Genomic DNA, 26,152 nt, shown 5'->3' with positions numbered 1-26,152 from the left:
CAGACCCTTTGTATTCCTGCAGGCGCTCCTCACACGCCAACTGGATCCTATCTTCAGCAAGCTTGGCGTCCTCAAGCAGGGCTGAACATCTCCTTTCCAAAGCCTTAACTTCTTGGAAGAGTTGTTGATTTTGAAGCTTTGACTCCTCTGCTGCCAAAGTCAGGTCTTTGAGATTATTAGCACGTTTGCTCAGCTCCTGCTTGAGAATGACTATTCGAGCCAAGGCTTCATCTCTTTGAGCCATCACAGTATCACAGCGGACCTGAGCCTCATCATAATCCGCCTTCAGAACCTCATACTGATGCCAGACCTCATTTCTTTGGCCAACAGCCTCGTCCCTCTCCCGCCAGATTTCCTCCAGGGAGACAGCTACTCCAAGACTTCGTCACGGCGAACCTCTGCTGCAGCTGCCCTCTCATCAGTCCTTTTGAAAGCATCTTGGGTATAAGACAGTTCCCCTTGGAGGGTTTTCAGATGCTCCTGGGCTGCAGCAAGATGACCCCGGGCATCACTTGTGGTCGAAAGATTTTCTTCGTGACGAGCCTCCTCGATCTGGCGGTCAACAGAGTTCCGGAGTGAACGGTCTCGGGCATCAATTTTCATGAAAATGCCCATCACCTGGCAAAAAGAAAAACCCATGAAAACAAAAGAAACAGTGAGATTAATGACAAAACAAGAGAAGGAAAAACGCACAACTCACCATGAGGAGCATCTCCCTGGCCGTGTCTCCCAACTGCTCCCAAGCTCGAGCGAAAGGCTACCTGCTCCCGAGTAGAGTAGGCTAGAAGGTTGGTGAGAGCGAGCAGGCGCGGGTTTGAAGCCTCAGTAACCCCACCAAACATCGTCTCCCGAAGCAGCTCGACGACAGTGCTCGCAGGGGACTGGGGGGTGATATCCTCAGCGTTCAATACCTCATTATCCGGAGCAGAGGACAAAAGCCCCACTGGCTTTTTCCCCTTCTCCAAAGGTGGGAGCGCAGGGGCAGGCCGTTGGGACCCGCGGGCTTTCTTTGAGGTCGGAGCTTCAGGTATAGCCTCCGAAGGAGGAGCTCGCTTGCCAGCAACCCCTTTTAGGGCAACAGCATCGCTGGCAGTGGCCCTCTTGGGACGAGAAGCAGCAGGGGTTGGTCTGGACTTGGCCCCGCCCTTAGAAGTGTCCCCACCAGTGGGCGCTGCCTCGGTTTCAATGGCAGGGGCAACCTCGCTCGCCAAGGCAACTTCACCTCCACCCTCAGACACCCCACTCTCAATTGGGATGATCTCGGCACTCTCCTTCAGGACATCCGTGGAAGAAGGAATGGCCTCAGCCCTTGCAAGTTGCACGACCCCAGATTGTTCCTCAATAGCGGCGAGCTCTGGAGAGGTCGGAGTTAAAGACTGCCCAAATTTAGAAGCACAGGAAGTCGAGGGGCAGTCCTAGGCTTGCTATGACCGGAAGGCTTGGAAACCCTCGGGTGTGGGTCTTTAGAGCTTGGCCTAGGGACGCGAGAGGAAACCGAGGCAGGAGGAGTAGTTCTATCCGCCGACCTGGAGGAAATGACACGAGCCACCTCCTGAGTAGTGTCAGCAACGGATCGTCCAACTCGGAAAGCGTCCAGGGCAGCTTTCATGCTCTCCCGAGACAGTGTAAAATTCTTAGGAGGCTTGATCTTGTCCATGGGAACTTGAGAAGCTGTAGAGAACCAAAACCAAAACGAGTTAGGAAGGCATTCAAGGAAAATCAAGAAAGGAAAAACAAAACAATTAAACAAAGTAAAATACCCGCATCCCTGCAGTCCTGAAGACTAGACACGAACATGCATTTTTCAACATTATACTTCTGTTCAATAGAAGTCAGTCGAAGGTAGCCGACCTATTCAGAAAGGCTTAGCTGGGGCAGATCATTGCAGCCTAGAGGGACATCCTCCCAAGAGAGGTCCACCTCCCAAGACAACCCGGAGTCCTTTTTCAGCTCTACCACTGTGAACCCCTCTACCCAGCCTTTGATTGAGTCCTTGTGACCCGAAAAGATGGACAGCCCTCCGCGGGGGGCAAAATAGTAAAAACCTTGACTCGCCCTACCTAGCCGAAAGAAGGTAACAAACAGACGCGCTGTAGGCGTGAACCCCCAGCTCAGGCTAATAGACTCAAAAGAGCACATGAACAAAATGGAATTGGGAGCCAGCATCCGAGGGGTTATCCCGAAATATCGGAAAACCTCAATAAAAAAAGGGAGAAGGGAAAAGTTAAACCGTACTCACGTTGTTTAACAAAGAATACCAAACTGTGATCTTTCTGAGGATCGATTAGACCAGAGGGAGGAGGATCTGGAAGAACGATCCTCTCATTACGATAGGGAGCCCGGATATGAAAGAGAGGGGTATCCAGATACTCCCGAGAAAAGAAATTTTTCATGGTGGAAGGAGTAACACTAGACTCTTGATTAATACATCAGGAAGCTTCGGGCTATCCATGATGAAGTGAAAAGCGTACCTTGAAGACGATGGAGGCAGAAAGACAGAGCGGGCGGAACGTGCAGAGAGCAGAGAAGAAGGAGAGTTTTGTGAAGGCTAAGAAAATTCGAATTTTGAAACTGTAACGCCCCGAAAATCGGACCGCTACCGGCGCTAGGATCCGGGTCGACTTAAGGCCGCCGGGACCCGTAGCAAGCCTGACATGTAACCTGTAAACCTGTTTAATCCCATACATGATCAACAATCATACATAAAAAAGTTAAAACTTTCCTTTCATTCATCCAACTCAACCTGAACATACATGTACATAGTCCTGATCATAGTCATGATCCCTCTGTGGGATCTCATCAATGCCCCAACGGGCGATACTACATGAGATGAGTTGGCTTAAACATACACATTATAAAACATTTCTATAGATCATGTATCAAAGGGGATAATCATACTCATAGGGTCAAGCACATCTATACCTCAAAATACCTCATTACATAACATATTGTAATCTCTTACATTACATCATAGTACAATCGTCATGTCCACAATCTAACTATTACATGAACATACTTCAAAACTCTGGCTAACCTCCTGGTCTACCCTGTACCTGCACATCTGGGGTTAGGGGAGAGGGGTGAGCTACAGAGCCCAGTGAGCAGAATAGTGAAAACAATATATTAAAATTTCATGCTTTCATGGAATGCAACACAACACAACAAATCACATCACGAATGGTATTGTCACCTATAGTCCTCTACATAGGTCCAACTGTGCCGGGACGTAGAATGGGTCAACCGGTCTTTCCCTGATCATAACATATCATATGGACCAACTGTGCCAGGGACGTAGAATGGGTACAACCTGGACTTTCTCTTACATCGTGCCAGGGACGTAGAATGGGTACAACCTGGACTTCCATACCATATCATGCCATAACATCATCATATCATATGAGGACTAAAGGGTCATCCAATAACCAATCCACATCAACATCAATATCATAAATGCAATGCGACATATTCGTGAGTACTAATGCAACAACCTACTATATCTCATGGCATTCATGATGCATGGATTATGCTCAAAATTCATACTTCATTTATTTTAAAACTTTAAGGTTTATTCCACTCACCTCTGGCTAGCTCTGACAAACTCTGTAGCAGCTGGCTCACTGCTGGGGTCCTCGGTTCCTCGGGTCCGAACCTACACAGGTGGACTTCAATGAGGGACCAAACATACATAAACATAACTCTAATATACTCCCCAAAAACCCCCTAAAACATCATGAAACAATCACATAGAAACATGCAAGAAATGGCTGAACAGGGCACTTTCGGCGGCAGGTTCGGCGGCCGAAAGTCCTTCCAGAGCCGAAAGTCAGGCAGGTTCGGCGGCACCTTCGGCGGCCGAAACTCCCAGACAGAGACGAAACTCATGCATGTTCGGCGGCACCTTCGGCGGCCGAAAGTCCCAGACAGAGACGAAAGTCTCCTTTCGGGGGCAACTTCGGCAGCCGAAAGGCCTGCCTCACCAGCTATGTTCGGCGGCCGAAAGCTCCTTCGGCTGCCGAACCTGGTTTCTGCCAAAGGGCAGAAACTTGGCTCCTAAATGCACATTTGTCTCCCAACTCTCAAATCATGCATAAATCTCAACCAAAACATGCATACAAGTTCCTAGGGGCCTCAACAAGCATATACCCCAACTACAACACTTCAAATACACCCAATCAACACACATTGTTCAAAACATCAAGATTAACCCATAACTCCACATATAACCTAACATGCATTTCTACCCATAGATCTAGCATAAAACTTATTAAAAACACATAAGGAGCTTAAGATCGGCTCTTACCTCTTGAAGATCGAGAGGGAGACGACCTAAACTTGGAGATCCACGAAAATGAGCTCCTGAGTTCCCAAAGCTCCAAAACTTGGTTTAAAAGCTCAAAACTTGAAATGTGAGTTTAAAACTTAAGGAAAATGGAAGAGATTTGGAAGAAGAACACAAGAGTTGCAAAGGGAAGGTCGGAAGCTTGCTGTGGCCAAAAATGGGAGAAAGCTCGCCCATTTCGGCTAAGTGACCCTTTTATAGGTGGCTGGCCAGGCCACGTTCAGGGGCCGAATGTGCCTCCGCATCCATGCCATGTTCGGCGGCCGAACTTCACTTTCGGCGGCCGAACCTGGACTTCCCTCACTCATGCTTTCGGGGGCCTAACGTGCCTCCAAAACGCATGCACGTTCGGCGGCCGAACTTGACTTTCGGCGGCCGAACCTGGGTTTTCCTCCAATGCTATTTTCATGCAAAAACTCATTTAGTTTCATACTTTAAAACATTAAAATTCATGAAAACATTTTATAAAACATGTCTTTACCCTTCTAGAAGTTCCCGACATCCGAAATTCCACCGGACGGTAGGAATTCCGATACCGGAGTCTAGCCGGGTATTACATTCTCCCCCCCTTAAGAACATTCGTCCCCGAATGTTCCTCACTAGCACACATAGCAAGGCAAAGAACATAGCACGCATAGGGATCTAACCTTAAAAGAGATGAGGGTACTGCTGGAGCATAGACTCCCGTGTCTCCCAAGTGCATTCTTCCAAGTTGTGGTGGTTCCACAGGACTTTCACCATCGGGATTTCCTTGTTTCTTAACTTTTTGATCTGGGTGTCTATGATCCGCACTGGCTGTTCAACATAGGTGAGATCCTCTTGGACCTCTACATCAGGCTCACTAAGAACCTTGCTTGGATTTGACACAAACTTCCTCAACATTGAAACATGGAAAACCGGATGGATTCTCTCCATCGAAGCAGGTAAATCCAGCTTGTACGACACATTCCCAATCTTTTGCAAGATTTCAAAGGGTCCGATGTATCGTGGGGCTAGTTTACCTTTCTTCCCGAAGCGAACCACTCCCTTCATTGGAGACACCTTGAGCAATACCAACTCCCCCTCCTGAAACTCTAACTGTCTTCTGCGGACGTCTGCATAGCTCTTCTGTCTGCTTGCAGCAGTCTAGATTCTTTCTCTGATTATGGGTACCATCCTGCTGGTGATCTCTACTAACTCAGGCCCTGCCAAGGCCTTTTCTCCAACTTCCTCCCAGCAAACCGGTGATCTGCACTTCCTTCCGTACAAAGCTTCATATGGAGCCATCCCGATGCTAGCATGATGGCTGTTGTTGTAGGCAAACTCCACCAAAGGTAGATGCTGCCTCCAAGAACCGCCAAAGTCCAGCAGACACATTCTGAGCATATCCTCGATAGTCTGGATGGTCCTTTCTGACTGTCCATCAGTCTGGGGGTGAAAGGCAGTACTGAAGTCCAACCTAGTACCCATGGCATTCTGCAGACTCCGCCAAAACCTGGAGGTGAACTGGGGCCCTCTATCTGACACTATCGAAACAGGAACCCCATGCAGCCTGACGATCTCATCAACGTACACCTGCGCCAACTTGTCCACAGAATAGCCACTCCTGACAGGAATGAAGTGAGCAGATTTGGTGAGTCTGTCCACAATCACCCATATGGAGTCCAATCTGTTGGACGTCGCCGGTAACCCCACTACGAAGTCCATAGCTATATTTTCCCATTTCCATTCTGGAATGGGTAGCAGGTTAAGCATTCCAGCCGGCTTCTGATGTTCCAGCTTCACCCTCTGACACACTTCGCAGGCTGACACAAACTGTGCCACTTCTTTCTTCATAGCTGGCCACCAATAAACCTTCTTTAGATCTCGATACATCTTGGTGGCTCCGGGGTGAATGCTGTATCTTGCATTATGAGCCTCTCTCATAATGTCTCCTTTTAGCCCAATGTCATCTGGTACACATAGTCTGCTCCCATAGCGGAGGATCCCCTTACTGTCGAATCTGTACTCGCTATCATTGCCTGACTGAACAGTCCTGGCAATCTTCACTAACTCCGGGTCCTCATGCTGTTTCTGAGCCACCTGCTCCAGAAACACGGGTGCCACTCTCATCTGGGCCACCAAGGCACCTGTACCAGACAACTCCAACTGTAGACCTTCCTCAATAAGCTTGTAGAACTCCTTCACCACTGGTCTCCTCTCTGCCGTGATGTGGGATAGACTGCCTAGTGACTTCCGGCTTAGGGCGTCTGCCACGACATTCGCCTTACCCGGATGATACTGAATCTTGCAATCATAGTCACTCAGCAACTCAACCCATCTCCTCTGCCTCAGATTCAGATCTCTTTGACTCAGGATGTATTGCAGGCTCTTATGATCTGTAAAGATCTCACATTTCACCCCATAGAGATAATGCCTCCATGTAACGACCCCAAAAAGGACCGTCACCGGCGCTAGGATTCAGGTCGGCTTAAGGCCGCCAGAACCCGTAGCAAGCCTACTATACTCTCTGTGTACCTGTAAACCTCATACATGATCATACATTTTCAGTGAAAATAAAACTCTTTTCTGAACCAAGGCTTAACCTGTGCATGCACTATCTCTGTACTCTGTACTCATGTACTCTGTACTCTGTATCCCTGACTAGAGCTTGCTCTAGATGGGTTCATTCATACCTGTCAAGCCTGGTTTTCACATACAGGAAAACATATATACATATACAGATCATGTACAACACATACATCACTAGGTCAAGCAACAACTATTATATCTCTTTAATATTACATGTCCACTCTAAGCTATTACAGATCTCTTTACTTTTTCTGTACTCTGCTGGACTGTCCCTTCCTGTACACTGTACACTGAATACTGAACCTGCAAAACTGGGGTTAAGGGAGTGGGATGAGCTCTATAGCCCAGTGAGTAGAACAGTAAAACATCTCAGTAAAATATGATCTCATGGAATGCACCATATCACAGACAAGCCACATCAAGAGTAAACCTGTCACCACATAGTCCCAGTAACTCTGTGCCAGGGCGTAGAATCGAGCACCTGGTCTTCCTGTCATATATGTATATGTGTATATAACACCTGTGAACTTACCATTGCCAGGGCGTAGTCAAAGGCTCCTGGACTTTACTATATACCTGCCAGGGCGTAGTCAAAGGCTCCTGGTCTTTGCTATACGTGCCAGGGCGTAGTCAAAGGCTCCTGGTCTTCCTGTCTGTGACTATTGGATCATTCAGCATTTACTCACATCATCAAATAACGATGCAATGCAACATATTCGTGAATACTAATGCAATCAACCTATGGCATAAACATGATGCATGAGATATGCTAAAAGCAGTTTGTGGTTCAATTAAAAGTTATAAGTTTAGTTCCACTCACCTCTGGCTATCTGGACTGACTGACTCTGCAGGCTCTGAAACTCTGGAGCAGTACTCACTGCTGCTCTCTCTGGTTCCTCTGGTCTGTACCTATACAGATGGACTCAAATGAGGGACCAAACTAACTTATCAATACCTCTATTAAACTCCCCAAGAATCCCCTGACACTCACTTAACTAATCATGCAAAGCATGCAAAAGAAAAGCTGGACAGAACACTTTCGGCGGCAGGTTCGGCGGCCGAATGTCCTCTCCAGAGACGAAACTCAAGCACCTTCGGCGGCACCTTCGGCGGCCGAATCCCCCAAACAAAGCCGAACATGCAAAAACACTCGGGGCAAGCTGTGGCAGCCTAAGCTACCATGCAAGAGGTTCGGCGGCCGAATGAACTTTCGGCTGCCGAACCTGAGTTCATCCAGAACTCAGTTTCAATGGCAAACCATCTCCCTCTTTCCTTCAACTTCTCAAACCATGCAAACTTCACCTCCTCAACATACATATACTCATGTATATGATCACAGGGGTCCAAAACTAGCTAATAACCCCAAACAACAAAACAAACATACATATAAACATGTAACCATGCATAATTCTTTAAAACTACCATTAATACCCTAAGCATGCATCTCCTTCCTTTATCCCCATAAACTCAGAAACATATACACATGTTCAAGTGCATCACTTACCTCCTGTAGCAAGAAGCTAAACACTCTGAACAAGGGAAAACGGATCACCTCTTCTCACACTCTCAAACTCTCTCAAACTCACTTTTTGCTTCAAACCCTACAAAACTTGGTGAATGAGCAAACTCCTGCATGAGCTGCTCAAAACACTTGCAGATGAGTCATAGAAGACGTGGCTAATTCATGGCAAGAATCTGAGGCCAACATCTGTCAAAAGCCATGACTCAGCTTGGCTGGCCAACTCATCGTCGGCTGCCCAATCACATGCAAGACCATGCAACGTTCGGGGGCCGAACTTCCCTTCGGAAGCCAAACACTTTCGGCGGCCGAACTTACTTTCGGCGGCCGAACTTGGCTCAACTGCCTTAGGTCATTTCAACTCTAACTTAGTTCCATTTATCTTAAAAAAAACATTTAAACACATCATAATCCTTAGTAACACATAACTCCTACCCTTAGATAGAATCCCAACACCCCGGATTCCGCCAGATAATAGGAATTCCGGTGCCGGATTCTAGCCGGGTATTACATTCTCCCCTCCTTAAGAACATTCGTCCTCGGATGTTCCTAAAACACAAAACAAAACACAAGGAAGAAACTAACCTTAAAACAAATATGGATACTGCTGGAGCATAGACTCCCGCGTCTCTCATGTGCACTCTTCTAGATTATGGTGGTTCCATAGAACTTTCACCATTGGAATCTCCTTGTTCCTTAGCTGTCTGATCTGCGTGTCCAGAATCCGCACTGGCTGCTCTATATAGGTGAGATCTGTATGAATCTCCACCTCAGGCTCACTCAGAACCTGATTCGGATCTGACATAAACTGTCGTAGCATAGAAACATGAAATACCGGGTGAATTCTCTCCATAGAAGCAGGTAAATCCAGCTTATACGACACATTTCCGATCCTCTGCAACACCTCAAAGGGTCCAATGTACCGTGGAGCTAATTTACCCTTCTTCCCAAAACGAACCACTCCTTTCATTGGAGACACTTTCAGCAATACCCAATTACCCTCTTGAAACTCTAACTGCTTCCTGCGAATGTCTGCATAACTTTTCTGTCTACTCTGAGCTGTTCTGATTCTCTCTCTGATCATGGGCACCATTCGACTGGTAATGTCTACTAACTCTGGCCCTGCAAGAGCCTTCTCTCCTACCTCTTCCCAACAAACAGGGGATCTGCACTTCCTCCCATATAAAGCTTCATAAGGAGCCATCCCAATGCTAGCATGATGACTGTTATTGTAGGCAAACTCCACCAAAGGTAGATGCTGCCTCCAAGAACCGCCAAAGTCTAACACACATAGTCGAAGCATATCCTCTATGGTCTGGATGGTCCTTTCTGACTGTCCATCAGTCTGTGGGTGGAAAGCAGTACTGAACTATAATCTCGTGCCCATCGCACTTTGCAGACTCCGCCAAAAGCGAGAAGTAAATTGAGGTCCTCTGTCTGAAACTATAGACACTGGAACTCCATGTAATCTCACTATCTCATCCAGATAGACCTGTGCCAACTTATCCACAGAATAGTTACTCCGTACTGGAAGAAAATGAGCAGATTTCGTGAGTCTGTCCACAATCACCCATATCGAGTCTATCCTGTTGGACGCTACTGGTAAACCCACTACAAAATCCATGGCTATGTTCTCCCATTTCCACTCTGGAATCGGTAATGGGTTAAGCATTCCGGCTGGTTTCTGATGCTCTAATTTCACCCTCTGACAAACCTCACAGGCTGTCACGAACTGCGCCACTTCTTTCTTCATGGCTGGCCACCAATAGACCCTTTTCAGATCCTGATACATCGTGGTGGCTCCTGGGTGAACACTATACCTCGCATTATGAGCTTCCCTCATAATGTCTTCCTTCACACTGCCTCTATCTGGTACACAAAGTCGACTTCCATAGCGAAGGATCCCTTTATTGTCAAATCTAAACTCTACACTATTGCCTGACTGAACAGTCCTGGCGATTTTCATCAACTCAGGGTCCTCATGCTGTCTCTGAGCTATCTGCTCCAGAAACACAGGTGTCACTCTCATCTGTGCTATCAACGCACCTGTACCAGACAACTCTAACTGTAATCCTTCGTCAAAGAGCTTATAAAGCTCCATCACAACTGGTCTCCGCTCTGTTGCTATATGGGATAAACTGCCTAGTGACTTCCGGCTTAGGGCGTCTGCGACAACATTCGCCTTACCCGGATGATACTGGATCTTACAATCATAATCACTGAGCAATTCAACCCACCTTCTCTGCCTCAAATTCAGCTCTCTTTGACTTAAGATGTACTGTAAACTCTTATGATCAGTGAAGATCTCGCATTTAACTCCGTAGAGGTAATGCCGCCACATCTTAAGTGCAAAGATAACTGCTGCCATCTCTAGATCATGGGTAGGGTAATTCAACTCGTGCTTCTTCAACTGTCTAGAAGCATAAGCTATTACTCTATCACTCTGCATCAAAACACAACCCAATCCCACTCGAGATGCATCACAGAACACTGTGAAGTCCTCATTACTGACCGGCAGAGCTAACACTGGTGCTGTTGTCAATCTCCTCTTGAGCTCCTCAAAGCTCTCTTCACACTGGTCTGACCAGATAAACTTCTGGTTCTTCTGAGTCAATTTGGTCATAGGAGCTGCTATCTTTGAGAAGTTCTGAACGAACCTCCTGTAGTAACCTGCCAGTCCCAGAAAGCTTTTAATCTCAGTCACTGTAGTGGGTCTGGGCCAGTTAGCTACAGCCTCTATCTTCTTGGGGTCTACCTCAATACCCTCTGCTGATACTACATGTCCCAAGAAGGAAATGCTCCGTAACCAAAACTCACACTTCGAGAACTTGGCGTATAAACCATGCTCTCTCAGTGTCTGCAAAACAATCCTCAGATGCTGGGCATGCTCCTCTGCATCTCTGGAATACACTAAGATATCATCGATAAACACAATGACAAAGTGATCCAGAAACTCACTGAATACCCTATTCATGAGATCCATAAATGCTGCAGGGGCGTTAGTCAACCCAAACGGCATCACTAAGAACTCATAATGCCCATATCTGGTCCGAAAAGCTGTCTTAGGCACATCTGCCTCTCTGACTCTCAACTGATGATACCCAGATCTCAGATCTATTTTCGAGAAACAACCTGCTCCAGCTAGCTGGTCAAATAGATCATCAATCCGAGGTAAGGGATACCTATTCTTGATAGTGACCTTGTTCAACTGTCTGTAGTCGATACAAAGTCTGAGGGATCCATCCTTCTTTCTGACAAAGAGCACTGGAGCACCCCAAGGTGAGGTACTAGGGCGGATGAAACCCTTATCTACCAAGTCCTGCAACTGTTCTTTCAACTCTGTTAACTCAGCTGGCGCCATCCTGTAGGGAGGAATAGAGATAGGTCTGGTACCTGGCAATAATTCAATGTCAAACCCTATCTCCCTATCAGGTGGTAGTCCTGGCAAATCGTCTGGGAACACATCGAGAAACTCTCGGACTACTGGTACTGTGGCTGGTTCCCTAACCTGACTATCTAGCTCTCTCACATGAGCTAGAAACCCCTGACAACCCCTCCTAAGCAAACGACGAGCCTGAAGGGCTGAAATCATACCTCTGGGTGTACCTCTCCTGTCTCCTCTGAAGACACACTCTGACCCATCCTGGTCTCTGAGACTCACTAGCTTCCCTCGACAGTCCAACGTAGCACTATATGCAGATAGCCAATCCATCCCTAGAATGACATCAAAATCTGTCAAGTCTAGAACCACAAGGTCAGCTGGAAGGCATCTACCCTCTATGAATACTGGACTGAAACGACAGACTGACACTGCCACTGATGGGTCACATCTAGGTCCACTGACCCAGAGAGGATACTCTAACTCAGAACTGATCAAACCCAACCTCTCTATGGCTCTCGAAGCAATAAAGGAATGAGAAGCACCGGGGTCCATCAAAGCATACACATCTGAACACCCAATGATGAGATTACCTGACACCACTGTGTTCGACGTGTTAGCCTCCTCCTGTGTCACTGTGAAAATCCGTGCTGGGGCTACCGGATTTCCACCTCGGGAACCTGCTGCTGAAGTAGAGGCTACCCCTCTCCCTCTACCTCTGCCACTAGTCTGAGGCATGACTGGAGCTGCTGGCCGTACAACTGGCTGTACCACACTGCCTGAACTCATCTGCTGGGATGGTGCAAAAGTCATCTGCGGACAATCCCGAGCAATATGCCCTTCCTGTCCACATCGAAAACAAGCTGTAGATCCCAACCGACAAACTCCTCAATGTGGTTTTCCGCATCGTCTGCAGACTGGAGCTGTGCCAGAGCTTGAGCCACTACCTATTCCCAGACCTGACTTGACTTTATTCCAGAACCCTTTCCTTGTTCCTCTCGCTCTATCCCATCTTTTACTGCCTGTAGAACCTGAATTGGGGGCCTTAGAACCCGAAGCTTGTGCCCTTGACTGTTTCTGAATATTGGCACTAGCTTCCATTTTCCTGGCTGCATCTATAATAGAGTGAAAACTCTCCTTTTCTGCTGGAAGGATCAAAGAAGAATACCTGGGATGAAGTCTCATGGTATATCTCCTTGCTTTCTTCTGATCAGTATCATAGGTTTGACCCACGTACTGAAGCAGATCCAGGAACTTATCTGTGAATTCATCAACACTCATCTCGTCTGTCTGTCTTAACTGTTCAAATTCAATTACTTTCATCTCCCTCGAACTGTCAGGAAAAGCCCACCCTGCAAACTCATTGGCGAACTCTCCCCATGACATGCTGTCCATTCTAGGCTCCACATAATTCTTAAACCATTCTCTGGCTTTCTTGCATTTTATTGTGAAACCTGCCATCTCAATGGCTCTCCTATCATCTGCTCCCAACTCACTGGTTATCATTCTAACTGCTCTGAGGTAATCAAATGGATCATCTCCCGTGTTGTATTTAGGAGCATCCAATTTCAAGTACTCCGTCATTTGGACTTTACCTCCAGAAGAGCTAGGTTCATGTCTGTCAACAACAGGGGCTACTGGTTCTGGTGGTAGTACTGGTTCATTTGGTTCATTTGGCTCTAGGTGTGCTGCACTTGAATGTATAGGGGAAGATGGATACATAGGATATGGTGGATATGATGGGTAATAGTGAGGATATGGCATATATGGCATGTATGTAGGATATGGGTCAAATCGAGAGTACTCCGACATCCCCTCCATCGGATACTCTGGCTCCTGAAACAAGGATGGATAGCCAAAACCTGAGGCTTGAGCACCACCCTGTGATTCTCCCATCCCTTCCTCAAAACTGCCTATACCCATGCTGTCATCTCTAGACGGATCAATTTCCATAGCTTCCCTCCTTTCCTCTGATCTTCCTCCCCTCACTGTTCCTCTTCTGCTCTCGTCTACAGACCTTCTAGGGTCTATCGACGTACCTTCCCTGCTAGATCTCTGAGACCTTGCCCTTGGCAATGCAGGAGGACGAGCAGCTGGTCTCTCATTCTCTGGTGGGACTCCAGTCAATCGAGCTGATCGACGAGTTCCTCGCATCTTTACTCTGGAAACACAACATATAACATACCATTTTAACACATAAACATCACATAGCAATCATACACTCATGGCATATCATAACAGATAGGACTCAAGACCCTATCCTAGTGGACATGATTTCCTATTGTGCTTGACCACTTCTAACCTGTCTGAGCCCAACACTGTCTCTATAGGTCCGATCATGTGAACCTAGGGCTCTGATACCAATCTGTAACGACCCCAAAAAGGACCGTCACCGGCGCTAGGATTCAGGTCGGCTTAAGGCCGCCAGAACCCGTAGCAAGCCTACTATACTCTCTGTGTACCTGTAAACCTCATACATGATCATACATTTTCAGTGAAAATAAAACTCTTTTCTGAACCAAGGCTTAACCTGTGCATGCACTATCTCTGTACTCTGTACTCATGTACTCTGTACTCTGTATCCCTGACTAGAGCTTGCTCTAGATGGGTTCATTCATACCTGTCAAGCCTGGTTTTCACATACAGGAAAACATATATACATATACAGATCATGTACAACACATACATCACTAGGTCAAGCAACAACTATTATATCTCTTTAATATTACATGTCCACTCTAAGCTATTATAGATCTCTTTACTTTTTCTGTACTCTGCTGGACTGTCCCTTCCTGTACACTGTACACTGAATACTGAACCTGCAAAACTGGGGTTAAGGGAGTGGGATGAGCTCTATAGCCCAGTGAGTAGAACAGTAAAACATCTCAGTAAAATATGATCTCATGGAATGCACCATATCACAGACAAGCCACATCAAGAGTAAACCTGTCACCACATAGTCCCAGTAACTCTGTGCCAGGGCGTAGAATCGAGCACCTGGTCTTCCTGTCATATATGTATATGTGTATATAACACCTGTGAACTTACCATTGCCAGGGCGTAGTCAAAGACTCCTGGACTTTACTATATACCTGCCAGGGCGTAGTCAAAGGCTCCTGGTCTTTGCTATACGTGCCAGGGCGTAGTCAAAGGCTCCTGGTCTTCCTGTCTGTGACTATTGGATCATTCAGCATTTACTCACATCATCAAATAACGATGCAATGCAACATATTCGTGAATACTAATGCAATCAACCTATGGCATAAACATGATGCATGAGATATGCTAAAAGCAGTTTGTGGTTCAATTAAAAGTTATAAGTTTAGTTCCACTCACCTCTGGCTATCTGGACTGACTGACTCTGCAGGCTCTGAAACTCTGGAGCAGTACTCACTGCTGCTCTCTCTGGTTCCTCTGGTCTGTACCTATACAGATGGACTCAAATGAGGGACCAAACTAACTTATCAATACCTCTATTAAACTCCCCAAGAATCCCCTGACACTCACTTAACTAATCATGCAAAGCATGCAAAAGAAAAGCTGGACAGAACACTTTCGGCGGCAGGTTCGTCGGCCGAATGTCCTCTCCAGAGACGAAACTCAAGCACCTTCGGCGGCACCTTCGGCGGCCGAATCCCCCAAACAAAGCCGAACATGCAAAAACACTCGGGGCAAGCTGTGGCAGCCTAAGCTACCATGCAAGAGGTTCGGCGGCCGAATGAACTTTCGGCTGCCGAACCTGAGTTCATCCAGAACTCAGTTTCAATGGCAAACCATCTCCCTATTTCCTTCAACTTCTCAAACCATGCAAACTTCACCTCCTCAACATACATATACTCATGTATATGATCACAGGGGTCCAAAACTAGCTAATAACCCCAAACAACAAAACAAACATACATATAAACATGTAACCATGCATAATTCTTTAAAACTACCATTAATACCCTAAGCATGCATCTCCTTCCTTTATCCCCATAAACTCAGAAACATATACACATGTTCAAGTGCATCACTTACCTCCTGTAGCAAGAAGCTAAACACTCTGAACAAGGGAAAACGGATCACCTCTTCTCACACTCTCAAACTCTCTCAAACTCACTTTTTGCTTCAAACCCTTCAAAACTTGGTGAATGAGCAAACTCCTGCATGAGCTGCTCAAAACACTTGCAGATGAGTCATAGAAGACGTGGCTAATTCATGGCAAGAATCTGAGGCCAACATCTGTCAAAAGCCATGACTCAGCTTGGCTGGCCAACTCATCGTCGGCTGCCCAATCACATGCAAGACCATGCAACGTTCGGGGGCCGAACTTCCCTTCGGAAGCCAAACACTTTCGGCGGCCGAACTTACTTTCGGCGGCCGAACTTGGCTCAACTGCCTTAGGTCATTTCAACTCTAACTTAGTTCCATTTATCTTAAAAAAAAACATTTAAACACATCATAATCCTTAGTAACACATAACTCCTACCCTTAGATAGAATCCCAACACCCCGGATTCCGCCAGATAATAGGAATTCCGGTGCCGGATTCTAGCCGGGTATTACACTCCACATCTTGAGTGCAAAGATTACTGCTGCCATTTCAAGGTCATGTGTGGGGTAATTCAACTCATGCTTCTTTAGCTGCCTAGAAGCATAAGCAATCACCCTCTCATTCTGCATAAGCACACAACCCAGTCCCACACGGGACGCGTCACAAAAGACTGTAAAGTCCTCTCCACTAGATGGCAGAGCTAACACTGGTGCTGAAGTCAACCTCTTCTTAAGCTCTTCAAAACCCTCTTCGCACTGGTCGGTCCACAAAAACTTCTGATTCTTCCTGGTTAGTCTGGTCAGAGGAGCTGCTATCTTTGAGAAGTCTTGAACGAACCTCCTGTAGTAACCTGCCAAACTCAAGAAACTCCTGATCTCCGTCACTGAAGTGGGTCTAGGCCAGTTAGCCACAGTTTCTGTCTTCTTGGGATCTACCTCAATACCATTCTCTGACACTACATGCCCCAAGAACGAAATGCTCCTCAGCCAGAACTCACATTTAGAGAACTTGGCATACAAGCCATGTTCCCTTAAAGTCTACAAGACCAACCGCAGATGATGGGAATGCTCCTCTGCATTCCTGGAATACACTAAGATATCATCTATGAAGACGATAACGAAGTGATCCAGGTACTGGCTAAACACTCTGTTCATGAGATCCATGAATGCTGCAGGGGCATTGGTTAACCCGAACGGCATCACAAGGAACTCAAAATGCCCATATCTGGTCCTGAAAGCTGTCTTCGGCACGTCTTCATCCCTTATCCTTAGCTGATGGTACCCCGATCTTAGATCTATTTTGGAGAAACAACCCGCTCCTGCTAGCTGGTCGAATAGATCATCGATCCTTGGCAGAGGGTACCTATTCTTGGTAGTGACTTTGTTCAACTGCCTGTAGTCGATACAAAGTCTAAGGGATCCATCCTTCTTCCTCACAAACAAGACCGGAGCACCCCAAGGTGAGGTACTCTGTCGGATGAAACCCCTTTCTACCAGCTCTTGCAACTGTTCTCTCAACTCCTTTAACTCGGCTGGGGCCATCCTGTAGGGAGGGATAGAGATCGGTCTAGCTCCAGGCACCAACTCTATCTCGAACTCTATCTCCCTAGCAGGTGGTAAACCTGGAAGCTCATCAGGAAAGACATCCTGAAACTCTCTGACAACTGGCACCGAGGCCGGCTCCCTGACCTGACTGTCTAGCTCTCTCACATGAGCTAAGTACCCTTGACATCCCTTCCTAAGCAACCTACGAGCCTGAAGAGCTGATATCAGACCTCTAGGTGTGCCCCTCTTGTCTCCTCTAAAGACGACCTCTGACCCGTCCTGATCTCTGAATCTGACTACCTTGTCCCTGCAGTCCAAGGTAGCACCATGGGTAGATAGCCAATCCATCCCTAGAATGACGTCAAAGTCTGTCAAATCTAGAACCACAAGGTCGGCGGAGAGGCATCTTCCCTCAACAAAAACTGGACTGTACTGGCAGACTGACACTGCCACTGACGAGTCACACTTGGGTCCACTGACCCATAGGGGACACTCTAACCCAGAGACTATCAGACCCAACCTCTCAACGGCTCTCGGAGCAATAAATGAATGAGATGCACCCGGGTCCATTAACGCATACACATCAGAACACCCAATGACGAGATTACCTGACACCACGGTGTTGGATGTGTTAGCCTCCTGCTGTGTCATGGTGAAGATCCTGGCTGGAGCTGATGGACCTTCACCTCGGGAACCAGAAGAAGAGGCTACTCCTCTCCCTCTACCTCTGCCACTGCCCTGAGTTGTGGCTGGAACTGCTGGCTGTGCCATACTACCGGAGGCTGTCTGCTGGGGCTGGCCCATAAAAGGTGCTCTAGGACAATCCCGAGCCATGTGTCCCTCCTGTCCACATCTGAAACATGTGTTAGTCCCAGCTCGACACACTCCCCTGTGCGGTCTTCCACATCTCTGGCATTCTGTACCATCTGAGCCTGAGCTCGAGCCACCGCCAAATCCCAGACCGGATTTCAACTTGTTCCAAAACTTATTCTTCTTCGACTTCCTGGTGGTGTTATCCCACCTCTTCTTTCCTGAGCTCTGAGAAGAGAAACCTGGTCCTCCTCTGCCTGGGGTCTTAACCCCTGAAGACTGGGTCACTGACTGCTTCACTGACCCCTCAACTATAGCACTTGCCTCCATTCTTCGAGCCATATCCACCACAGTGTGGAAACTTTCTCTCTCAGCTGACTGAACCAACGAGGAGTACCTGGAATGCAGCTTCATAACATATTTCTTGGCTTTCTTCGTATCTGAATCTAGAGCTTGCCCTGAAAAAGGCAATAGCTCCAAGAATTTATCCGTGAACTCCTCTACACTCATGTGCTCTGACTGCCTCAGTTGCTCAAACTCAATCATTTTCAATTCTCTAGAACTGTCTGGAAAAGCCCATCCAGCGAACTCATTCGCAAATTCCTCCCATGTCATACCGTCTAGTCTCGGGTCCACATAACACTTGAACCATTCCCGTGCCTTCTTGCACTTTAAAGTGAACCCTGCCATCTGAATGGCCCTGCTGTCACTTGCCCCTAGCTCATCAGTTATTGTCTTTACCACTCTCAGATACTCAAAGGGGTCATCCCCTGACTTGTATTTGGGAGCATCTAGCTTGAGGTAGTCTGTCATCTTTACCTTGCTCCCATCAGCTGAGCTAGGTCTAGGAGGTTGAGTAACTGGGGTTGCTGGTTCTGTAGGTGGTGGAGGTGGAGGTGCAGCATTCCCCGAGGTGGGGTTTGCCGGGTTTGGATAGAAGGGTGAGGGTGGATAAGCTGGGTACTGTGGGTAAGGTGGATAGAAAGGTGGATAAGGCATGTAGGTAGGGTAGGGGTTAAAGCTGGAGTAATCCGATGTACCTCCCATCGGATACCCTGAACCCTGTGGGAAGGGTGGATAATGGGGTGGAAAACCATACCCCGAGGCCTGAACGCCTCCCTGTGACTCCCCTGTCCCTTCTTCCTGCATGCTCACATCCAGGTTCCCATCCCTCCTCTGATCTTCTTCCATAACCTCCCTCACATCTGAAGAACTTCCTCCTCTATCAGTCCCCCTTCGGCTAGCATCAAAAGACCTTCTAGGGTCCCTTGACACCCTTTCTCTGTTGGCTCTACAAGACATTGCCCTAGGCAATGTAGGGGGACGGGCGCTCGTGCCCTCATCCTCAGGTGGCACTCCAGTCAATCGCGCAGATCGACGAGTTCCTCTCATCCTATTCTCTGAAAAACAGCTCATAACAAGCAAACATTAGCATCATGTGGTTCATGTGGGCACACATGAACCCTCATCACATACATCACATAGCATAGCATATCATTAATGCACATGCATAAAGTCATGGCATTTCACATCATCATACAAGACAGGACTCAACATCCTATCCTAGTGGACATGACCTTCCTATTGTGCTTGACCTTCTAGAACATCTATGAGCCCGACACTCTAGGTCCGATCCTATGAACCTAGGGCTCTGATACCATTCTGTAACGCCCTGAAAATCAGACCGCTACCGGCGCTAGGATCCGGGTCGACTTAAGGCCGCCGGGACCCGTAGCAAGCCTGACATGTAACCTGTAAACCTGTTTAATCCCATACATGATCAACAATCATACATAAAAAAGTTAAAACTTTCCTTTCATTCATCCAACTCAACCTGAACATACATGTACATAGTCCTGATCATAGTCATGATCCCTCTGTGGGATCTCATCAATGCCCCAACGGGCGATACTACATGAGATGAGTTGGCTTAAACATACACATTATAAAACATTTCTATAGATCATGTATCAAAGGGGATAATCATACTCATAGGGTCAAGCACATCTATACCTCAAAATACCTCATTACATAACATACTGTAATCTCTTACATTACATCATAGTACAATCGTCATGTCCACAATCTAACTATTACATGAACATACTTCAAAACTCTAGCTAACCTCCTGGTCTACCCTGTACCTGCACATCTGGGGTTAGGGGAGAGGGGTGAGCTACAGAGCCCAGTGAGCAGAATAGTGAAAACAATATATTAAAATTTCATGCTTTCATGGAATGCAACACAACACAACAAATCACATCACGGATGGTATTGTCACCTATAGTCCTCTACATAGGTCCAACTGTGCCGGGACGTAGAATGGGTCAACCGGTCTTTCCCTGATCATAACATATCATATGGACCAACTGTGCCAGGGACGTAGAATGGGTACAACCTGGACTTTCTCTTACATCGTGCCAGGGACGTAGAATGGGTACAACCTGGACTTCCATACCATATCATGCCATAACATCATCATATCATATGAGGACTAAAGGGTCATCCAATAACCAATCCACATCAACATCAATATCATAAATGCAATGCGACATATTCGTGAGTACTAATGCAACAACCTACTATATCTCATGGCATTCATGATGCATGGATTATGCTCAAAATTCATACTTCATTTATTTTAAAACTTTAAGGTTTATTCCACTCACCTCTGGCTAGCTCTGACAAACTCTGTAGCAGCTGGCTCACTGCTGGGGTCCTCGGTTCCTCGGGTCCGAACCTACACAGGTGGACTCCAATGAGGGACCAAACATACATAAACATAACTCTAATATACTCCCCAAAAACCCCCTAAAACATCATGAAACAATCACATAGAAACATGCAAGAAATGGCTGAACAGGGCACTTTCGGCGGCAGGTTCGGCGGCCGAAAGTCCTTCCAGAGCCGAAAGTCAGGCAGGTTCGGCGGCACCTTCGGCGGCCGAAACTCCCAGACAGAGACGAAACTCATGCATGTTCGGCGGCACCTTCGGCGGCCGAAAGTCCCAGACAGAGACGAAAGTCTCCTTTCGGGGGCAACTTCGGCAGCCGAAAGGCCTGCCTCACCAGCTATGTTCGGCGGCCGAAAGCTCCTTCGGCTGCCGAACCTGGTTTCTGCCAAAGGGCAGAAACTTGGCTCCTAAATGCACATTTGTCTCCCAACTCTCAAATCATGCATAAATCTCAACCAAAACATGCATACAAGTTCCTAGGGGCCTCAACAAGCATATACCCCAACTACAACACTTCAAATACACCCAATCAACACACATTGTTCAAAACATCAAGATTAACCCATAACTCCACATATAACCTAACATGCATTTCTACCCATAGATCTAGCATAAAACTTATTAAAAACACATAAGGAGCTTAAGATCGGCTCTTACCTCTTGAAGATCGAGAGGGAGACGACCTAAACTTGGAGATCCACGAAAATGAGCTCCTGAGTTCCCAAAGCTCCAAAACTTGGTTTAAAAGCTCAAAACTTGAAATGTGAGTTTAAAACTTAAGGAAAATGGAAGATATTTGGAAGAAGAACACAAGAGTTGCAAAGGGAAGGTCGGAAGCTTGCTGTGGCCGAAAATGGGAGAAAGCTCGCCCATTTCGGCTAAGTGACCCTTTTATAGGTGGCTGGCCAGGCCACGTTCGGGGGCCGAATGTGCCTCCGCATCCATGCCATGTTCGGCGGCCGAACTTCACTTTCGGCGGCCGAACCTGGACTTCCCTCACTCATGCTTTTGGGGGCCTAACATGCCTCCAAAACGCATGCACGTTCGGCGGCCGAACTTGACTTTCGGCGGCCGAACCTGGGTTTTCCTCCAATGCTATTTTCATGCAAAAACTCATTTAGTTTCATACTTTAAAACATTAAAATTCATGAAAACATTTTATAAAACATGTCTTTACCCTTCTAGAAGTTCCCGACATCCGAAATTCCACCGGACGGTAGGAATTCCGATACCGGAGTCTAGCCGGGTATTACAGAAACAGTAAAGTAAAGAAGAGATGTTTTAATAGGAACAGTCCTCGGGCCGCGCGGTCATAATGGGTTCTCGATATTTATCCCCACATCATTCATGTAATAACTGATGAGGAGGTAAAGAGGCAATTGATGACTGTTGGGTTTCACCACCCCAATATGAGGTCGGGCCCACAATGACAGCTGACTCGCGATTGTCGAAACCGGTCAAAAATAACCTTTCCGATTATCAACAATATTACTACTGCAGATAGTGGTAAAGGATCGAATCCACAGAGAATTGAGAACTTATCTATTTTTCTTAACAAGACCAAGAGAATTGACTGAAAGCGAAACTGAAAGAAAAATAAATTAAAATGAGATAAATCTGAAACCAACTAAACTTAAAGTAAAATGGGGGGTTTTGAGATTTGATTCAATTTAACAACTACTGAAAGCAATTAAATAAGCGAATAATAAAATAAAAAGGAAATCAAATATGAGAAAGCTCTAGTTGAAGAGTTGGATCCACTTCAGTTGTTGGGATTGATCATTGAAACTTATGTTCTTTTGATTGATTCAATAGATTAGTTATGGAGATGGAAAACGCTTCTCACCACCATGTCTCTCCTTAAGATTAAACCAATTAGGGAACGTCCTCTAATTAATTACTAATCAACAAGTTGCCAAGGAACGTCCTTGGGCCTTAGGCATCAAAACAACTGTTAATTGCATTAAGAGATAGAGAGATCCAATCTTAGCTACCCAAACGCATGGTGATATTGCTAGATTATACAACCTCCTTAGTTTTTACAACAAGTGTTCTTGTGTTTGAACAATCCAAGCAATTGCGAACTCAAAATTATTCAAACTAACAATATATTACCTTGTAATCAAGAATCAACTGGCCATATTGATCAAAATAACAAAGCAATAATGGAATCAAGCATGAAATTGCATAAATATTGAATAAACAAAAGGTAAACAATATATGTTCAGATCTCCCAATCCATAAAACAACTAAAGTTTCAACCAATCTTCAACTAGAAAAAAGGGTTTCAACCACTCATGGCTGAAACAAAAACCAAAAATAAAGAAAGGAAGAAGAAGAGATGGTGTCACTTGCAATCCCGTAGGTGTGTCCAAGGGAGAGTAGAAAAAGCATGGGGAGGCTCCTTATGTGTCTTTTTATAGTTGAAAGTGTTGCCCTAGGTCTCCTTGCTGCCCAAGAGGTGCTTGCTGCCCAAGTTGTGTCTGAAAAGGAAAGAATCGCGTTGCAAGGTCTTCAGAAGGAAGGAGGCGCGCGGATTGGCTCTCCAGAAGGAAGGTGTGCGCGCGGATGGATGTGCAGATGGGAAAGATATTTTGTCCAGTCTTTCCTTTTTAGGTGGAGCCTTCGTTTGAATTTTGAATGTTGAATGCAGAAGAGGCAAGTGCGTCTTCTTGAAATCTTGCTGCCTAAATAGGAAGATCTGACTACTGCAGTGTGTGTACATCTTTGACACAAGGAAAGAAAGATCTGCGATTTGAATTTCAAATAATCTTCTGACTAAGCTTTCCTTATTTTCCTTTGCTTCATCACTTTCCTTATTTGAAAACTTTCCTTTTCTGAAAACTTTCCTTAAATGAAAACTTTCCTTTTTTGGTACTTTCCATATTTGGCACTTTCCATATTTGGCACTTTTTGACAGTTTTAAGAGCATTTTCTCCAGATTGTCTCTTTACATCTAATATCTGCAAAACATGATTAAAACCACAAAATTAGGCAGAAATAGTGTAAATAAACATCAAGAACATAATGATAAAATGGGCTAAAATATGCTCTATCAAATACCCCCACACCTAGCCTTTTGCTTGTCCTCAAGCAAATAAACATAGTCAAACAAGCTCTCTTTGCTACTTGATCCTTATTTCCACTTAAACTCTTACTCTAGACCCCTATTTTGAATCATTGCAGTGAAGAATATATGCATCAAGGTTACTCACCTTCTTTCCTTGTTTCCCTTTACTTACCATGGTTAGGATTTGTTTTCCTCAAGAGAGAGATTACACATGCACATGTTCTTATTCAGTTAAGACTCTTTATAGCTTTCAGAGTGATTTGCCCTTACCTTGAAGTACTTTATTCAGCTTTTTGCACCTTAATCTTGCTTGAGAAGGTCACCAACCTTTTGACGTGAAGGTACATATTGGTGATACCCACCCCCAGTTACTCAATTGGTCACCTGTCCAAGTGGCTACTAGCTCTGTTCATAGTCTTTCAACCATTGGAACAGTTTTCAATTTGTGCTCATGAAGTCTAGGCCTTTGCCGAATTTCTTTAACCAATGCTTTGGGCAAATTAACACCAATTGCTAAAATAAGTCATGTTAAGTTCATTCACACAATCTTTCAATTCATTCTCTCTAATGAGTGTCATCAATATATTTTTCACCATGGCAAGCTCAAAGATTCAATTCAAAAGGCAATTCTCAAACATGAATATAACTCACTGCAATTGATTCAACATAAGTTTAAAGAGTCATCACATCAATGGGGTCATGGAAAGAAAAGCTCATTCAACATAGTCTATCAGTTTGAGTAGAGCAATCAAAAAGAAGAAGATTGTGGTTGTGTGTTATTGAAAGCAAAAATGAAAAAGTGAAAAAAATCACACTGAAAACGAAAATAAAAATTCAAACTGAAAATCAAAGCAAAAATAAACAAAAATAAAGATTCAGAAATATGCACCCTCACACCTAAATCATGCATTGTCCTCAATGTATTGGAAATATTAAAATGCAAAAGAAACTGAGTACTCCCCTGGGTGTGGTGTGCATGGTGTGATCCACTTGATCAAGGCTCAAGTAATTGGGAAAGGGAAAAGGGTCCCAACTGAATTGAGTGAAAAGTGTAGCACTCCTTTTGATATGGTCATAACCCATCCTATTTTTTCCATGTACTCATGAAGTAACATGATTAGCTTCTCCTCTTTCAGATGAGGTGTGCCTTTAGCCCTTATGTTTGCATTTTTGAGCACTTCCAACTTCAATTCATATTTCTCCATAGCTAGCTGCAATTTAGTACTGAATTCAGGCAAAACAAACTCTACCTTATCTGGAGGTTTGGGAAGGCATTGATCTACATGGTCCTTTGGTTTAGGTGCTTGGAATACCATTTGTTCCTTGTGAGCATGGACTGTTTGCATTAGATCCATGGCTGAATTGGTTTCAATTGCCTCCTTCTGCGCAAGATTGGTCTGCAATGGAAGGCTGGAAGGAGTTTCATGTGATGGAAGCTGAAGAGGTGTGACTGGAAGTGTTGCAGGACTATTCGACCAGCTAGCAGGAGCGGGTTGTTTCTCTAAAATAGATCTGAGATCTGGGTACCATCAGCTGAGGATCAGAGATGAGGATGTGCCAAAGACGGCTTTCAGGACCAGATATGGGCATTTTGAGTTCCTTGTAATGCCGTTCGGGTTAACCAATGCCCCTGCAGCATTCATGGATCTCATGAATAGAGTGTTTAGTCAATACCTGGATCACTTTGTTATTGTCTTCATAGATGATATCTTGGTGTATTCCAGGAATGCAGAGGAGCATGCCCATCATCTGCGGTTGGTTTTACAGACCTTGAGGGAACATGGCTTGTATGCCAAGTTCCCTAAGTGTGAGTTCTGGCTGAGGAGCATTTCGTTCTTGGGGCATGTAGTGTCAGAGAATGGGATTGAGGTGGACCCCAAGAAGACAGAAACTGTAGCTAACTGGCCTAGACCCACTTCAGTGACGGAGATCAGGAGTTTCTTGGGTTTGGCAGGTTACTACAGGAGGTTCGTTCAGGACTTCTCAAAAATAGCAGCTCCTCTGACCAGACTAACCAGGAAGAATCAGAAGTTTCTGTGGACCGACCAGTGCGAAGAGAGTTTTGAAGAGCTTAAGAAGAGGTTGACTTCAGCACCACTTTTAGCTCTGCCATCTAGTGAGGAGGACTTTACAGTCTTTTGTGATGCGTCCCGTGTGGGACTGGGTTGTGTA

The sequence above is a fragment of the Manihot esculenta genome, chromosome 9 (assembly GCF_001659605.2).
Source record: "Manihot esculenta cultivar AM560-2 chromosome 9, M.esculenta_v8, whole genome shotgun sequence".
NCBI lineage: Eukaryota > Viridiplantae > Streptophyta > Magnoliopsida > Malpighiales > Euphorbiaceae > Manihot > Manihot esculenta.
This window is presented reverse-complemented; position numbering follows the sequence as displayed.